Genomic DNA, 15,637 nt, shown 5'->3' with positions numbered 1-15,637 from the left:
ATCTGTTTTTTTTTTCTGTCTTCGATTAGAATGTAGGGTAAATGCTTAAATTTGACCCTGTTGCTGGTAATACTAACCGTCTTTGTTAAACAAAAAAAAAAACAAGGTGGAAAAGCCATCATTCTTTGTCTTTTACCAAACAAAATCAAATAGAATCAATTTCTGTCATGTATCCACGTTTGATCCCACAACTGGGCTAGCATATATGAGATTAAAGAGACACAGCGGAATAAAAAAAACACATTTACTTGAACTGAGCATTCCTCTCAAACATTTTCTGCGCCTTACACGAGGCTGTCGCGGTCGATTTGGGCGCTGCCACCGGGGGGGCCCTTGTACAGTAAGTGACAGAGATGGCTGTAAAAATCAATGGGTGGCAGGAGTGTGATGTCTTAATAAACTCAGTGTGTGTGTGTGTGTGTGTGTGTGTGTGTGTGCGTTGTTCAGACAGGAAGACGCGGACGTGTAGACAGCGCCCGGCCTTTTGTGAGCCTGTCAAGCTGGGCCCTCAAAAGCAGATGAAGCTGTCAGATTATTAATATATTTATACTGACAGGGGCCCTCCTTTCAGCATCCTCCATAAGAAAAAAAAAACATACTCCGGGCTTCAAAGGCGGCGGGGCCACGAGGTTGGATGCGAGGTCAGAGGACAAACACATTTCGAAAGCAAATTCTCTTCCTGGCGCAACCTGTTCATTCACTGGTGGCGGCGTCTGCAGCGGCGGCGGCTATTCAGCCGCATCTTGGGGCTGAATTGGCGACGGCTTTCAAAGCACCCGGCACGGCGGCCCCCGGTGATCCTCCGCCGTGCTGGGCTGACAGTCTATGTTCAGGGGTCAGAGCACCAGGCCCGACTCCCAGGACCCGCTCGCTCGGGCTCTACCGCCGCAGACCCCAAATTAAAATGTGAAAAGCTGAGCCACTGAAGGCATTCCGACAACAGCCGCACACCCCCCCCCCCTCCCCTCTCGTGGCATCTTGCTTTCTGTGTGACAGTTCCTCGGAGAATGCTTTTCTCTTTCATGTTCCTCCTCCTCTCATTTGGAACAGCGGTCGCCGACCTTTATTTGCGTTTTTACGTAAAGCGGGATTTTGATGACCATGCAAACAAATAATTAAATTATTAAAAGTAGCGACTCACCATATACTATTTCAATCTTGAGAAATCATTGAGAGCAAGCCGTCATGTTGGGAGGACGGAAACATAACAAAGCAAACGTTCACAGTTCAGTTACATTAAAAAGCTAAATCGTTCGATTTCACTTTCCTTTCTTTTCTTTGGTCCTTCCTCGGGTCTCCTGACGGCCTTACGACTGGCTGGAAGTGTTCGGTTTAGGTGAACGTTATGGGATTTTTTAATAGGTTTTAGGTGAACTAATGAATACCTACGCACATACACATTCTCACCCACAAACAAAAAAAAAAAAAAGACAGCAACGATGATATGTCAAATCGGTAAAATTACCGAAAGAACAATACTGAGCTCTCCAGGAAAAAAAAAAAAAAAAAAGCTAAATCATTCTTTAAGGGAAGGTCAACCTAAAATCTTTTTTTACAATAATATGTTGTATGAGCCCACACTAGTACAAACACGGCATTCTGATCGATATTGCACTTGTCGAATATGAATTAAATAAGCCAAATCCTCCCGTTTGTATCCATCTAAGGGCGCGGTCATTTTGCCATTTAGCCGTCGACTGAAAATGACATCATAGTTGCTCAGTGCTCAGGTAACGACCAAACACAGCTCACCTGTTTTCTGAATTTGGTCATATGACATTCGCAAGCTGTGTCATGATTAGGACATTTTTTAGTCGACAGCAAGTGGCAAAATGGCCGTTCTCTGGGATGGATAAAAACAGGCGAATTTTGCTGTTTAATTCAAATTGCGCAATTGCAATCTTTTTCAGAATGCTGTGTTTAGACTAATGGGGATGCATAGAACATGCTATCGTAAATAATTTTTTCAGGTTCACGCCCTCTTTAACCGTATTATTAAAATTGTAACAAATTATAGTTACGTTTAAATGTCTACTGTTGTGCACTTCAGTAAGATTGAACTTTAGAAAAGCAAGTAAACAGTCACTTGGAAGTGTTGAGTGGTTATTATGAGACCAGTTTAATAAAGCGCTGATGTACGGTGGCGTGTTGGCATTCGAAACTTTGTCAATGAGAATGAACCCGTGCACATCTTGATGTATAGATAAAGGTGTATATATAGATATAGAGTAATGAATCTAAGTGCAGGGTGAAAAGTGTGGCGGCGGAGGTGGAATTGCTCGGAGTTTCCCCTTCAACGAGCCGGTCACATCCAAAGTGTGTTCCTGTTGCAGAAAAAGTACAACTGCTGAAATTGTGTCTGAAATGCAGATTTATATTTATATACTACTTTTAGACTCTAAACAATAACAAAAAAAAGTGTCATCTTATTTTGCTGCCCGTTACAGAATATTCCGCGGACCCTTACCGGTGGTCGGGGACCACTGCTTTAGATTTAACAACATGTGAACAAGGTTGTCAGAAGGAGAATGCATATTTGATTGACAGCGCGATGGCGCGGAGGGCTGTCAATGCCGGGGGTTTAAATTCGATTTTCCACGCGTGTTCTGTCTGGAGCCAGTTATTGCCCGGGCTTGATGCGTTTTGATGGATCAATTATCCATTCTAGCATGTTGCCGGGCCAACGTGACGCCAACTATGACACCTGTCACAATCTTCTATTAGCGGGGAAAGGAAATTGAAATAATTTAATGACAGCTAATTTGGTCTTTGTTTTGAATCTCATTATGGACCGCCCCCCCCCAGAGTAATTGTGTTTCTACAGGGAGGAGGGAAAAAAATGAAAAGAGAAATGTGACTGCACTCAAAGCAAAGCAGATACTTGTGCTATTAATTTGACAGTACAGCCAATAAACTGTTTTATCTGATTGAAGAACACAAAAACTTTGAGAAGACGTAACTTGAAATGAGCAGGAGTGACGACAGCGAGGAACACAATAGATATGAGGGACTGACACGAGTAAATAAAAGACGAAAAATTCAAGGAGTGCTGTTTGGTAGTTAAATAATTATGAAAATACACATCCTGTGATATCCAATATAAGATCTGTAGCAAATATTTCATCATCATTTTCAGTTTTGATTGACAGAGTATGTAACAATATTTTGTGCAAGACTGCATCATAATCTGAAATGTCAAATAATTTGGGTCCCTCTAATATTTAAATAAGAGTAAAACATAAACTACAAGAATACATGATGAACACATTTTAACTTGATAATGTTGGCTGTCAATCAAAAGATTATGAAGATTATGAATTTAGTAAAAAAATGAATATATAACATATATATATATATATATATATATATATATATATAAAACAATGACCAGAATTATCATAGTAATACAATATTAAAGTATCAACAAAAAAAAGTAGTGATTCAAGCTCCTTAAGTATTATTTTAAACAAAAATACCAATTCACCAAGTTTATACACTTGTTTTTTGTTGGAAATTGTCAAATCCAGCAACCAAAATGAATTTTCACGAGATCGATTTTTAAGATCCCAAAATTGGTTACTAGAATGTAAATAGGGAGAAAGTGAATGATAAGAGAATAATGAAGCATCATTTTTTGGGCAAAACTGCAGTCTGTTTACAACCAAGTATATCATTTACCGACAAATAGCCTACCCAATTCCAACACATTATCCTCATTCCTGAATGGCGACATATGCATTAAGTTAATGATCAAATGTGGCTATGTGCCAACCACATGTATTTTCATCACCATAATGAATTGCAAGCAAGGTGGAGGCATACCATTAGCACCTAGCATCTTCCCGTTATCTGCCGATGTTATCGCGAATAACACGCTGCGTCACCAAATACAAAATGCAGCCAGCGATGAGCCGTTTACCCCCCAGAGGTGTTAAACATGGTATTAACAATAATTACAATATACTGTAAACGCTGTAACTGAAATGCTGTCACGATTAAACCGTTTCATCACCAGCAGAATATTTGATACATTTGTAAAAGCTACGTAGCCCAAATTTGTACATAAAGTCTAAATGACCCGATAGACTTTCAATAACCTGTGCTAACGCAGTAGTGTCTTCAATTACAATCAAGTACAGTTCTTATTCATATGAAAACCAAATCCAGGCCATAGAAAAAAAAACGTTGAAATAAAAAAAACGGTAAATCTGGCAGTAACTGACATGCCTGCTTGTTTTTGTTTAAGTATTCTGAAGTATTCTTACACTGGCACACAAACGAATTCACTGTGCACCATTCGTAACCTCGAAACAACACGACTGTCAGATACCCTAAATACGGTATTAACGAAAATTACGGTATTGACGAAAATTATTATTAACAATTTTTTTTTTTTAAGCATCTAAAATTTGAGCATGTTACCCAGGTTTTATTAGCTAACTATTTCCTCCCTAGTAGAATATTTTAAACATATTAAATATATATAATATAATATAATATATTAAATACTTGCAATTCTAATGTAATATATTCCAGATTTTTTATTTATTTATTTATTTTTTCTGGAGAGCTCAGTATTGTTCATTCGGTAATCTTACTTTTTTGACATGTCATCATCATTGCTCTCCTTTATTTTATTTTTTATTTTATTATTATTATTTTTTTTTTGTATGTGGGTGAACATGTGTATGTGCGTGCGTGCTAGTGTGTGTGTATTTTTTAGATTTTTTTATTGCCGTAGTAGTATACTTTCACCATAAAAGTCAACAAAAGTCTGCATTCCATTTATGTCTTGGAAAAGCTTACCCGTGAGAAAATTAATTAGTGTACAAAATATTTACCGAGCTATTGTGCGTGTTTACCGGTAATTTGTAAATGAGCGTATTACATTGTGCGGTTGGAGATTTATTTTTTTTTGTTATATATTAACGAGTTGAAGAGTTTGAAATAAATGATTGAATTGAAAAGGCGGCCGTGAAGCGAGGATAGATGCTTGTCAGCAGCATGTGAGAAAGCAGCGTGGGAGCGTCTTACCGGTACATGTGTGCCTATACTTGAATTTGCAAGTTAAGAGCCTTATTGGGATTACTCGGGGTACATTCCCCTCATCGCTATCATAAAGAGAAAGAGGGAATAAATGCACGTCCCCCTTCTTCTTTTTTTTTTCCTGGGATTCAGTAAGCTCTCTGTCAATGCTTGTGGGATTGAATTGCCTCGGATGGCTCCCCTTCATTCGGCGGAATGATCTCAGACCTAATTTAGCGGGCAGCTCAGGATCCAAAGCATACAAGGCCGGCTCTCCTCTGCATAGAACGTGTGAAATAGATAGAGCGAGCCATCCCTCAGATGTGCTCAAGTAATCTCCAGCCAGTGCCGGACCGGCAGGCCTCGCCCCCTAAAGGGATTGATGCGGTGTCAGAACCTTTGGCTCCGGGGGTCATCTTCTCTTCTCGCCCCGGCCCAATCGGACAAAAGCCGAATTTCTTTCCCCTCCGCTATTCGTTCCTCCTTTTATTTCTTCTCCTTGAATTCATCAGCCAGGGGGAGAGAGAGCCGTGAGACGTGAATGAAACATTTTCATTAGAAGGGAGGAGGAGAACGAGGCCAGATCTGATCTGAGCCAATGACATCCCAACCCTTTTTTTTTTTTTGTTTCCTCCTTCTTCTCCTTCTTCTTCTCACTTGCCCCAGCTGTCACTCGGCAGAGGCTGATTGAAATCAGCACCGTGTCACGGCCGTCATATCTCCCCGAGACATAAAACATGCAGAAACATCAATAAGCAACAGGCCGCTGACAGCTTTCAGGCTACGGCGGCGGGGACCAGGGGAAGGTTAGGGCTCTCGGGGGGGTGTAACGTCGGCGCGTGCGGTTGAAGTGTCGTCTTCGGGCTTCACCGAAGACAAGATAAAGTCTGTCGGGTTATCGCCCGGTTCAAGTTGCTTCTCGGACAGCCGAGGCCACGGGGACGTGCCCTGTCAGACAATCCTTGCGTGCCTGCCGTTTGGCAGGACGTTGGAGTTGGAGTGTGTGGGAAATGCTTCCAGTTTGAAATGTGTGTCATGTGTGTGAGCCGCTATTAATGCGCACAATGCATCCTATTGAGAGTCGGAATAGGTTCATTCACAGATGAGGTTTGATGGTGCATACAGCAGGAGAGGCGCTTAACGCAATCACACAGATGACAAGAAAAAAATTATCAAAATTGACAAAATGAATAAAATACTGTGAAATAAAAAATACACTGTAAAATGATTGGGCATTTATATGAATCGTGGAAGAGCGTGTCCAAATGTTGACAATAAGAATAAATAAAAAAAGTTCAAATAACACATTACCTGAAAATAATGTGCATTAAAAAATACATTTTAAATATGTACCATAAACATTATTGTGAAAATATATCAGACTGCTATACATATTGCTGTGGTTATTAAAATATTAAATATATTGTTACATCAATGAAAATTTTATATTTTAAAACTGCATTTTTTTTATATAAAAACAAGCTATATATAATGTAAATGCTATGTAAATATAATTTATTTTACATCTGTGATTCATTTTTCAATATTACCACATTGACTGTATTTATTATTTATTCATTTATTGCTTGTTGTTTAAATGCATGTTAAACGTGCATTGAGTCAAATTTACCCATGACCATTTTTGTAAGACATAAATATAACGGAAAGTTAAGATAATTTAAAAAAGTAAATAAACACTTTTATTTACCCTCCTGCTATTTTGCTGTCAAATTGACCTGTTCATAGCAAAAACAACAACAAAAAAACAAGAATATTGAATACAATGCCATGCAAAATGTTTATTTTATTTCTGGATTTTTTTTCTCCAATATCGAAAAGAAAACAAAAAAGTAAAAAAATTGACCCATGAACGTTTTAACAATTTTCCCCCCAAAATATACAAGAAAATATGTTCTATTTTCTGTGGTCGAACAGTCACGTTGACCCAACTTTTTAAGTGTATCATTGAAAGAAAAAAAACAGGAGGCTTAAATAATAATAAAATGTTATACTGTTTTTCAGCTATATAGAAACACCATTTTTATATATTTGTATGAATATTGTATCGCTATTTACGCATGGCATAGCACAAGGCTATTTCTTCACCGCAAACAAGCGTAATTTAGTGACTGGCCCTCGTAGAAGAAGATTGATAACAAACGAGTGGCCCCCCCATTTGAGTGTGTATTTAATGGACTAATGGGCGTTAAAGGTTGGTGCGGCGTGGCATCGTGTGACACCTCCTCGCTGCTTCCTAATTAGCTCAAGTTTGTAGCCCGGCGTGAAGCGCTGAGTCCTCCTTTTTCCTCTCACCTGGTCACCGCCGTGCTCCAGCTACCTGTAAATAAGACTTCAGTAATTAACATGACTGAGTTTTGGCAGAAATTGCAATCCTCCTAAGAGTTCAACTTGCATTTAAAATGTGACTCCTATTGTTTTTTTTCTAATATATCTGTGTTGTAAGTAGCGGCGCCTCGCAGCACTCCCCCATGTTCTCCTCCATCTGCCTCCTGTCCATTGATCAGCCTTCCAGGGGGGGCATCAGTCTGTTTAACATCTGCTACGAGTTGCCGAGGCTCAGGTAACTCTGGCGCCTATTGATCTTGGCGTCCACCTGCAGCAACATCTGTTTGGCCGCCACCGCCCTTTTTTGTCGGCGCTGGTTTCGCCTGGGCTCGTCTAGTCCACTTTGACTGGCTCGCACAAAGGACGAGGCGTCTGTGTTTGCGCGGCTGTTTACATTGTTCCTGTAATGAAGAGGGAATTAAACATTCCGGGGTGGGCGTAGTATGAAAAAAATATATACTTTCTATAGTTGACTTTTATTTAGATGGAAATATTAAAGTTAATGTAGTGAAATTTTGTTGCACTCGGATTGTGGTGACTATTTTGATTATCAGTATGTTAACAAACTATAGCAACATAAATACAAAAACACGTGTATTTATAGTTAATTGTCAAGTACCTAAAAATGTATTAATAATATTTTCTTTGAAATAATGTAGCATATCAGTTTTATATACAAATTTTATATTATTAATTTAAAAATATAGATTTGGTTGAAGTCCTACCAAATAATTTACCACATATATATATATATTATTAATCATTATACATTATCATACCATACAAAAAGGTAATTATTTTACGTTCATAAATACATATTTAAAACAATTAGGTACTCATTGTTCAATCAGTTTTAAAATATATATCTGGTTGTAAATCATAAAAAGGCGTAGGTGTATAAATAATCATATATATTTCATTGTATAATATTATTATATTGAGAAAACATATTGTATGTTGAATTAAAAAATACATATTTACTGTTAAATTACGAAATAATTATTCCCAATTCCTCCAAAACAATTCATTAGATATGTATTATATTGTAGTAATATTTATATGAATATAAATATGATATTAACACAAATTTACTGCAGGTCTGCGAAGCATTTTAGCATTTCTCTCCAGAGCTCTGAGGGAAGACAAAAAAAAAAAAAAAGCAGCAGCAGCAGCCACCGCCGCCGCCGCCGCCGCCACCGAGCTTGTTTAATTTGCTCTTTTGCGTGCGGGGCGCAGGTTAGTTCATTTCAATTTTTGATTTCAAAAGCTATCAAATACACCTTGCACGAGGAAATCAATTTTCCCAGCTGCCCCGGCTTTTGTGGCGAAAAGAGCGGCCGCCATTGGGGGAGCGGCCCCAGTCACGTGACCCAGTCAGAGATTAGTCGAGGAAGGCCGTGTTGCCGCCACCTCAATTACGCTCTGCCTCTTGTCATTTACCTCCAGAACACCTCGTTCATATTTAATTCATGAAAGACTCTTGCCAGATTAATTGTCATATAGATGATGTGGCGCAAACACTGCAGCGGTGTTCCACTTATTGCCTTTAATTTGGCATAAAAAAAAAACGTGAGATTAAAACTGTGTTTTCATCGACTAAGAGTTCCATCAAAATGATACATTGCAGGGAATATCGAATGTAATTGTAGGGAAGATGAAGACCACCATCCGTGGCTTGATTGTACTTTGTCTGAAAAAGTGTGACTTGCTGTGAATTTTGGTTGTTTTGACGCATCCCAATACGATCAGTGGTCGTCTTTCATCAGCATATCACTTGCGCAACCAAGCCATTTTGATCACAACATTACGCTCGCAATTAGGAACTTTTAAATGCGCGCGGCGACGGGTGGGGGGCGAATCATCTCAAATTATTTTTGATACATCGGACTGACTGTTGACACCGGCGTCTCTCGCTGCGTGTATGAGAGCGTATTTTACAATCTCATTAAGTCTGTTTCAAAAAATGTATTTTCGACACAAACCCAACCCTCCTTTTTAGTCAAACCAAATTGAGAATATATTTAGTAATCAAAGAATGGATCAACCCCAGCAACCGGAGAGGAGGCAATTTGCGGCTATATCATGAGATTATATCCATTAGACAGCCGTGTGGGTTTGTATGCGTGTGTGTTATTCTATGGCGGGTTCCCATGACAACTGTTTTGGGGCGAGGCCTCGGCGGAAAACCGAGCTCAGCTGTCATCGCTTCACCTAAAAGCTTTGTAATTGCTCTCATTTGCATAGTACAATTAAGTGTGTTAGCTCACAGCAAGAACAATCAACCTGCACTAAAGACGGGGGACGCTATAATTATTATATCAGTGGATTGCGAGAAGCGCGTCACTGATGAGCCTGTCAAGCTCCGTTCCTCGCCTCGCCTGTGCAAACACTCACTCAGCGGCGGATCCGTGGAGCTGCTTGGAATGTTTGGTCTCAAATCTGCTAGCCCGTTCATCGCAAGGGGTTTTGTTACAGACCCACCCTTAATAGGTGAAAATCTGTGATATAAATACCATGTAATTAAATCAAAAGTTTGAACTGTTCCACATTTGAACCCACGGGGTCAAATTTGGGCCCTATAAATTCTGCTACTCAAATAACAAAGACCTTTTTTTTTTTTTTACAGCAGTGATTTTGTCCCTGTGTTCTTGTTTCCATTGGCCAAAGTGTGTTTGTACATTCAAAATCCAGTTCTAAAATACAACAAATAAAACAAAAATATTATATTGTTCAATGTAGCTGTGTATTTGAATGATTATTTTCTTAAATTCTAAATAGTTTACTGACAGTTTTTGTTATTCTGATTTTTCGAAATGATACCCCTAAAATCCCAAAAGGGTCAAATTTCGCCCTAATCCTAAATTAGGAAATAAAGGGTTAAAATTGAAAAAACATATATTCTGGTGTTCAGTGAATTTATAGCAGTCATTTAATGTATAATTCATCATTTTCCAAAGAAGAAAAGGGTTCTTGGGTTCTCCAGGGTTAAACTCATTTAAATTGAGCAAAAAATGTAGAATTTGAACTTTAAAAATCGCAAGCATAAAAAAATTCTAATGTATCAAATCATTTGCATGTTGTTCACTGCTAATCGGTGTCAACACGGTTAGGATTAAAAAGTCATTTTTTAAAGTCCTTGAGTGTTGGGGTGGATGTTGGGTGTAACCTGAATAGCACTACCTTGAGTGTTAAATTGACCACACCCTCATTTCTGGTGAAGGAGACACTTTCCCATTTTCCAGCGCGCTGTCGACATTTTAGTAGCAATGCATCCAATTGTGGTCGCCTCCCGACCCTGAGATCGTGGGTTCAATCCCAGGCCAGTGTGACTCTTTCAAAAGTATCCTTGAGCAAAATACTGAACCCCCAGTAAATACCATTTACCAGATTAAAGTGTAGTTTGAGTTAAATGTTTAACACTGACATTAGTGTAGTATTTTTAACAGTATACAGTGTTGGAGTAACACTAGTTAAGTGTGAAAGAAGTAACACTTTGAAAAGTGTCAGATTTACACTCATTGGTGTGGACAGACTTTTCTAGTGTTACATTTAAGACTTTCAGTGTTAATCTAACACTGGCAAATTTCTTGTGTGGTATCCAGTAAACAGAAAAAGTGACTCTCCTTTCCCACATGTGAGGGCATTACACATTTCCACAACGTGACATGACTCAATTGACTGTAAATTCCTAAAACAGTATCAAAAAGCTGAACCGTCACAATTACAGAGTTTGTGGCTTGGCCACAGCCGCTGTAAACTGTAATCATAATTACAGCTGCAAGTAGCGAATCCACAAAATGATATTTCGCCCAAGTGAGACGGCATTGTTAAAAATGCTTCGTAAATTAACACATCTGTCTTGAAAAGGGCTTTGTGTTCCTTTTCGGTCATGACTCATTGAAACTTTTTATGTGCTAAGAAAAAGTATATAGTATATACACCTGCAACCCACTTTAGAATTTGTTTTTGGACTATAAATTGTCGTATGTTTACATGCATTTGCCTTTAAGAGGCGGGGCCTGGCAGGATGGCATATGATGTTTGTGTGTTTGTGTTTTATGGTTCTCCCGGCATTGAATAAATAGCTGAAAAGTGCACTGGCATATGTGGCTCTCCTTTCCCACACTGTAAAAAAAACTATTTAAAAAAAAAATGTTTAGTGGGCATGATACTCTTATTAATTCTGTAATGATGTGCCCTGTTGAGTGAAATGTTTTTGCATCTGCTTCGTTTTGATCCGGCGGCGCTCTCGGTCGCCGTCGACCGAAGCCTCCGAAAGGTTACGTGCACACGGCGAGCTCATCATTGTTTCTTTTCTCCCCTCAGACATTCCCGATTGTGTAATGAAGAGCTCTTGAACTGGCGGGTGGGGACGCGGTGAGACGAGAGTCCAGCGGGACGCCCCTTTTGGCTCCGCGGGACGCTAACACGCACACAGATACACTCTCAGTCCACACGCATTGTTTGATAAATCGCAGATTCTTTTATACGGTTGTTCCGCCGTGTTAATACTGGAGGGTAACAGCCTTGACATGTCGCCGTGCAGCATTTTCAAAGAGGTGCCCATGAAAGCAGGTGCTTTCTAAGCTTTTATTATCAAGCCTGTGATCACATGCTGCAGCACATCTTTGCCTCCGGGGCCCTGCCGTGTAATGGAGGGACCAAATAGCAAGCTCTCGCTGCACAGCCTCCCCCTAACGCAAACTACTCAAAGACCCGCATCAATTTTAATTTGTATTTATCCTGTTGATGCCCCCCCCCTCCTTTTTTCCCCCTTGCCGCACAAATTACAGCCATCATAGCTGTGATTCCAGCAGCCCACGCGGCACGCTATCAGAAAATTAGCACGCCGCACAACCAGTGGCGGGTTCAAGGTGTCACAACACAATTATGCCGCGACGGCGACCTGACGAGCTCTGGCTGGTCGCCGGTTTTGTGACGACTAAGCCGGAGGGCTGCCGTGTCTGTCACATGCAGGCGATATATTTGCCCCCGTCCCCACCCCAATGTGCGTTCATCTTTGAATTCACCAAAAAAAAAAAAACTCCATTGAGGTGATTAGTGGGTGTGTCATGAATACACTAAATTATTAGGTAGATGTTGTTTTTCTCAAGGAATGTCTTTTATACTGTCTTTATAATAATGAGGGTTTTATCAAACAAAACCACTTTGATGACAACAGTATTTATTTTTCATAACAGTGTAAAAAAAATAGGTAAGATAAAAACTTGCTGAGTTTTGAGACAACATAGAAAGGAAAAAAACACTGAAGTACGAGTCATAATTTTAAGTGAATAATCAAATATTTTTTTGTAAAGTGTATAAGAGAAAGCTGTATATTTTCAAAATTAAAGTCAAAGTTATACAAACAAAGCTGTATATAGCCAACATAAATCGTACTCTTGCTACAGTACATTAAAGATATATATTTTATAGATAGTGCAAGTCGTGTATTTTCCAAATACATATTTTTTTTATAAAAAAATGGTACCATAAATTTCAAGATTCATCTCGTTTCATGAAACAAGGGTGATATTTTTCACATGAGAAAAAAAATATTAAAAAAATTAAAAGTTGTAAATTTGAGTTTCAAATCTTATTATTATGAGAATAATGTTATTCTCAAAAAGTTGAATATGATTTTGATAAGAAGTTATAACATGGAGCTGCTTGAAATGTTTATATATATATAATTTTCAAGACTAAAGTTATAGGGGAAATTATTATTATTTTTTTTAATAAAGTCATAGTTTCTAGCTAAATCTCAATATTTTTTAAAGTAAATTCGTAATTTTTCGAGAACAGTTTTATATTATGAATAGGGACGGGCGAGTACCAGGTATCTATCGGGCCGATACATGGCGTTATTTCAAGGTAGTGGTATTCCGGTCTTTTAACCGTTTTATGATGAGAAATTAGAAGAATAGAAAATTGCCATTAATTTCATTAGATTTTAAGGAAAAATACAATATTGGGGTATATAGGTCTTTCTTTAAAATGATCTGTCATTCATTGTTTTGTTTTGTTTTGTTTTGGGAGGGGGGGGGGGGGTTGCGGGAAATTGTCGGTATCAAAAGTACTAGTGGTATTGGTATCGGTGACTACTCAAGAATTCAGTGCCTGTACTCGTATTGGTCTGAAAGAAAGTGGTATTGAATTATATAAAATATTACATACGGTACAATATTTTGTCACGTCAGCATCAGATCATTATCACTATCGGGAGTATGAAGCAATTGTGTGAACTTAAGCATGTTATATCATTAAATCCTACACGCATAACTATTTGGAACACACTTTGTGTCTATTGATCTTCATCTTTGACTCGTGTGGTGCCGAATATTTGACTGCTGTCTGTGTACGCGCGCGTCATTAATAAAATGAAGCCGTCAACGAGAAGTTTAAAACGCTGCTGTGGTCGGAGGCAGCTCACGGTGACTTTCAATCAAGCCCTAATCCGTGTGTCTCACCAAAGTTAGAGCGCAAAAATGAAGGGAAGCTCCTCACTGTGCTCTCGGTGTCAAGCCATTAGGCTGTGTGAAATGAGGTGCCACTCACCCTTCCTAAAGCCGGGCCATACGGCGGACGCGCCGCTAAAATACTCTATGCGCTCAACACTGTTGTGGGTGGACGGAAACGTAATTGCGCTGTGATGGTAGTCGTCCACCCGCCAATATCCAGTCGCAAAGACATGAAGAGAATGCACTAGTGCAAATAATCCACTCTCTGGATTGCGCTGAGATTAAATGAGAAATGTGTGGCTTTGAAACACAGTGGCGGATATTCTACAGCGGATATTCAACAAAAATGTGTCGTATTTGAAATTCAACCGTAAGTCACTGAATTTGCCGGAAAAAGTAATTTAGTACCTTGTCATTTTTAATTGTAAGAGCAGCAGATGATGCATGGATGACAGATAGATCTTTTGTGTTGGACTTTTGCCCTGTCCTAAACATCAATAAAAAAAAAAATGTAGTTTTAAAATAAAGGAAAATAGCACTCTTTTGTTTAAAACATAACAAAACATGAGAGATTAGAGAAATGAACTGTTTTATAAATTGCAATTATGTAATGCGCTGTCAATTTGTGTGTTGGACGTGTGCCTTTAAGGGGCGTGGCCTAGCGAGTAACGTCAAAAGTTGTGTTAGTCATTGTGGGAACCTCTGGGCGTGAGTTGTGGCCCACAGCAGTTCTTTGTGAGTGTTCTCATTTTCTGCTATTTGCCACGTTTAAATAAATGACTAAAAAGTGTCAATGTGGCTCTCCTTGCCCACATGCCCACCTTAATCGCTCCAGTGTTACAATTCACTTCAGTCCAGTTGTGTCGTATCTGTAGCTCACTCGTAACAATAACTCGTGTCAAGAACTTCTGCCCAATGGCCAGCAGTAGTCACAAAATATTGCAAAATGCCAAATATTTCCAGAAATCAACGACTAACAACTATAAAGCAACCGTGCGCCAGATATTGGATTTAGCCAGAGGTGGTGTGCCAGCAACAATGAGGAGGAAATATAGCTAATAAGTGTCACTTGGATGTGACAACACATTCTACATGCTCTTTCAGATCTCATTTCCATTGGGCAGCCTGGAGATACCCCGAAGCGTGCCTGTTAATGGCCGCCTCCATCAGCCGGGCTGGAAACAGCCCGCCTCATTACTCACTCCGGCACAACTGTGCCCGGGGGTGGTCCGTTTCCCCCGGCGGACGTTCGGTTCACAGAGCCTGTGTGTGTGTGTGTGTGTGTGTGCACTCGTGTGCCTGAGTGCCGAGTTTATTACATTTATTGAAAGGAAATACAATTCAAGTCGTTTTTGTGTTACCCAACTCGGTAACTTAAGTATAGTTTTTGCGGACTCCTGCTCCGTTTATTCTTGTCCTATTTTGTGTAATCCCGTTCGCTGACCAGCAAATTTACTGCAATTTTATTTTTGTCATGTTTACTATTTTTGGGGGGTAATCCTATAACCCGTAGGCAGTATTTTATTTTGAAATGGCTTGGTCAGAACCAACAAAAAGCCCAAAAATGGTCACAATAACGCCTAGCTAGTTTCAGCGTTATCCTGCTACTAACAAAAGTTTTTTGTAAGCCTACTCAATACCTGAAACAGTCCCCCAACACAATACAGCCACATAGGTTGTTTTGAAATGTGCCAAATTACGACCAAGTTTTACGTATTGTAGTTTAGCGACAGCGCAAAAATACAACAACCTCAGCCTCTTTCTAACCTCAACCATTAGCACCCCATGTAAAGACGTAACGAAAG

At 39.3% G+C, this 15,637-nt stretch overlaps 1 protein-coding gene across 1 annotated transcript in view; it reads left to right on the top strand.

The window, feature by feature from the left end:
- LOC144053970 (uncharacterized) overlaps positions 1–11,800 on the top strand; it is a 142,067-nt gene extending 130,267 nt beyond the window's left edge. Inside the window, exon 6 of the transcript XR_013294569.1 lies at positions 11,698–11,800. The gene's annotated coding sequence lies outside the window, so the exon portion shown is untranslated. The remainder of the gene's footprint in view (positions 1–11,697) is intronic.
- Positions 11,801–15,637: the final 3,837 nt, after the last annotated feature.

Source organism: Vanacampus margaritifer, chromosome 6 (genome assembly GCF_051991255.1).
Source record: "Vanacampus margaritifer isolate UIUO_Vmar chromosome 6, RoL_Vmar_1.0, whole genome shotgun sequence".
Taxonomy (NCBI): domain Eukaryota; kingdom Metazoa; phylum Chordata; class Actinopteri; order Syngnathiformes; family Syngnathidae; genus Vanacampus; species Vanacampus margaritifer.
Note: the sequence above shows the minus strand (reverse complement) of the source record. Positions and strands in the feature narration are given on the sequence as shown.